Source organism: Fringilla coelebs (genome assembly GCF_963513975.1).
Source record: "Fringilla coelebs genome assembly, chromosome: 3".
Taxonomy (NCBI): domain Eukaryota; kingdom Metazoa; phylum Chordata; class Aves; order Passeriformes; family Fringillidae; genus Fringilla; species Fringilla coelebs.
Window position 1 is genome coordinate 99643909 of NC_140030.1, and position 3484 is coordinate 99647392.

Sequence of the window (3484 nt, forward strand, 5' to 3'; positions counted from 1 at the left end):
TTAACTTGTCGACTTTTGCCACATTTCATGTTTAGGTTATATATCTGAACAATGTTGAAGATTTATAGAAAACTTTAAAAATTAATCCGAGATGTAAACGCTTGAGAACAAAAGGGTTTTTTTTTAAACTGGATTTTATTTCTAAAAGCCTGCTGCATTAAATTGCATATCTCTATCTAGAACAAGCTTTTTAATTTTAGTTGCTAAAGGGGTTTTAGAGTGATTTATTAGACACCTGGCTGCGAAACTAAAAGTATATCGTTGTAATCCTATTGTTGTCTTTATTTGCCTAAACCAGAAAAATGGAATTTGAAAAAACAGTGTTCATTAGAGTAAAAAAAACATTTTATATCATGTTTTGTTCTTCAGTTTGCTTTTAAAGGAATTTGTTTTCTTACTGTATTTTAAAATAGGCCTGGAAAACTTCACTGTAGTCACAATGTAATTCTTCATTATTTTTTTATCTGAAATTGCTGCATGGGTGGGAGAAATTTGTAAATTTACTTTTTCAGTAGTCTGATGAATGGCTTATTTGTTTGTGGGCAGCATATTTTTTTTGTTTTCCAGTTGCAGTATATAGAAACAATTTAGTTCTTGCCTCTCTATTCCATTTTGGCCTTCTAATCAGAATTAACACTTTGAAGGCATCAGTGTTTTGAGCTGGAAATATTATTCAAACTGAGCCTTTTTTTCCACAAATTGTTTGGAGTGAATTCTTGAATTCCACAAGAAGAGACCTAGGCTAACTACTTTTAGCAGACAAATTTTTGTTTTTCATAAAGAATAAACCATTGCCAGTCAAGTCACACATTTCCTTTTTTTTTTTTTTTCAAATGTCTTGGTCTGAGGTTTCAGAGGAAAATCCATGAAAATTTCTTTCATGGTTTCAGAGAATCATAAAGTGATTAAAAAAAAAAAAAATCCACAAGCAACAGGCATTTAATTCCTGGTTCCTTTTTTTTCCTGCGTCAGTTTGTTACATGTAGAATTTCAGTTTTATCCTTTCAGATTTGAAAGATCCCAAAGTAATTTCTCTTCTTGAATTCTGTTAAGCAGTAAAAGACCCTGAATTCTACTAAGAAAAATCAAACAAGGCCTTTTAACAACTTTCTGAGAGGAAAGGTAAGGGTTCTTCACCTGGTCTCCCCCTGCCCCACTGCCTTCCTCCAAACAGGACCTTCCTTTAGCCCTTGGGCAGTTTTTTCTCCATTCTTTTACCATATATAAACTTGATTACATGTCTCTGAATGCAGTTTAAGGGATCCCTGGGCAAGGGGCAAGTCAGACCTGAAACAGGAAAAATGTTCCTGCTCCCTAGAAATGAATTTGAATGTTTACCTATTTACTCAAGGTAATATTTGTTTTTTAAAAGCAGCCCCTAACTTTTTCTTTTTGTAGTCTTTCCATTTCTTCTGGAATGTTCATTCCTAAGTACCTCATTAGTTTCCTTGCCTGTTGAAATTTCAAGAACTCTGCTGTGTTTTCTTTGTCAGTGGTGTTTCTTTCCCTATAGCTATTTTTGCTTAGAATTTGTCTTGATTTCAGACACGTTTTCCAAGAGCTCAGTTATTGTTTTTTTAGTATGGATAAGATTGACAGCCTGAGGTTCTTTACCATAATTATTGCTTGAATTTCCTGTAAGTTGGAGTTTTCTGTGTTTTGGCAGGGCAGGGATGTGTGTTAGTACCTTTTCTGACTGTTCTTTGGGTTTGATGTATTTGAAACTATCAAAGACTGGAGTTTATTGTGGTGGTGTTACTGATGCAAACTGAGAAATCAGCCTGTCTTGTTTTGTGACTGTGGCTTTCAAGGCTTTTAAGTGTTTTAAAGGGCAATTTTGCATTGCAAAAAAGAAAAAACAGCAATTACCTTGTAGTGAACACTGGGATCTCTCCTCTGTTTGCACTGGCCATGAGTTACCCCATGCATGGCTCTGGGAGATTGGGAATTACCAGCAAAATCCCAGCAATGGCTGCTATGGAAGAACACAAGTACACGGGAACATTGTAATGCATTTAAGAATTATTTTCTTTTAATCCATAGCAAATGTCACAAGTTTCATAAGTTTCATCATTTCCCTGAAGTGATGGTGGGTTGTTGGTTTTTTTTTTCTTTTTTTAAGTGGCATGTGGTAACTCAGGTTGAGCAAAAACCTTGGCCTGGAGCAGAAAATTGCAAAGTTCTTTACAATATGATAGATTTTTTCTTTCTATTTTTTAAAGTATAAATTCTAAATACTCTTGTCTGCTTCTTCATAACAAGTAAGCTGTACAGTTCTTGGGCATCTTTTTTTCAATGCTCTTTTCTTGTACCTCACTTTATTTATGCAGCCCCTCTGTCACTCCAGTGAGAGAATGACCATAATTATTTTAACAAAGTTTCTAAATCTGTTAAGGGTAGACTCCACTATGTTCAAGGTAAGAGCCACCATTTATTATGCGTCCCTCATTTAGAACATTCTCTTCTGGATATTGCTGATGAAGTACAATCCTAATTCTTTAATTCTTTAATATCATAAGCCACCAAGGCAGTCTTTTTTCTCCTGATGTTGCTGTGTGAGAAGCCTTCCCAAGCACAGTGCTATGCCTCTTCCAAAAAAGTGGATTTTTGGAGGGCTTTCCCCACTTTCTATCTGCCTTCACAATATTTTCTCCTTCTTTCTATGCATGATTAGTGAGATAAAGGAAGATTTGAGCCTTATGCAGAGGTAGTCAGTTTGACTGGAAGTGAGAAGTGACATTTGCATTTACAGTGTGTGTTTAGTGCCTTGGGATGATATCCTGGAAGTTTCCCATCTCAGCATGTTTGCTAGCGTATGTACTGAGTTTGCTTAAAAAAAATGGTAATAAAATAAATCTTCCTTAATTTTAGAAGTCTTTTCACTTCAGGTAAGTTTTGGTGACATCTATATTTTTTCTCTTGTTTTGTTGACAACAGTGTTAATATCAGTGTCATTAATATCAAGGCTTACTGGATATTGATTCTATTGGAATACCTTTTAAAGTTATCTTTGTGTTGAGAATAATTTCTATTTAAATTTCATAAAAGTCAGCCTTTGTTGTAACTTGGAGACAGAAAAAATATATTGAAAAGCTTTGAACAGACTTTCTGATGCAGGGCCAGCTATGTCAGTTCATGATTAGATGAAACACCATAGATTTATCAATGGGACTGGTAAGAGGAGTATTGTTATGGCAATATTGATTTTAAACTTTTATCTCTTTGTTCTCATTGGGCAAAAATTATTGTAGCAGATTTGAGAACGGGAATTTCACCCCATGATTTTGTTTTCTATAAATATAAAAGCATGCAGGTGTTTACAGGCAAGCAAATGGGTCTCCATATAAAACGTGGGTTTATGAGAGATATAAGAACTGCATAGTATGAACGGGTGCTTTGAGGCTTAAACTGCAACCAAGCAAAAATGTGCAGCCTTCCCCTTTTGTCTATAATAGGGTCGACATTGGGAACCATGATCCCTTTG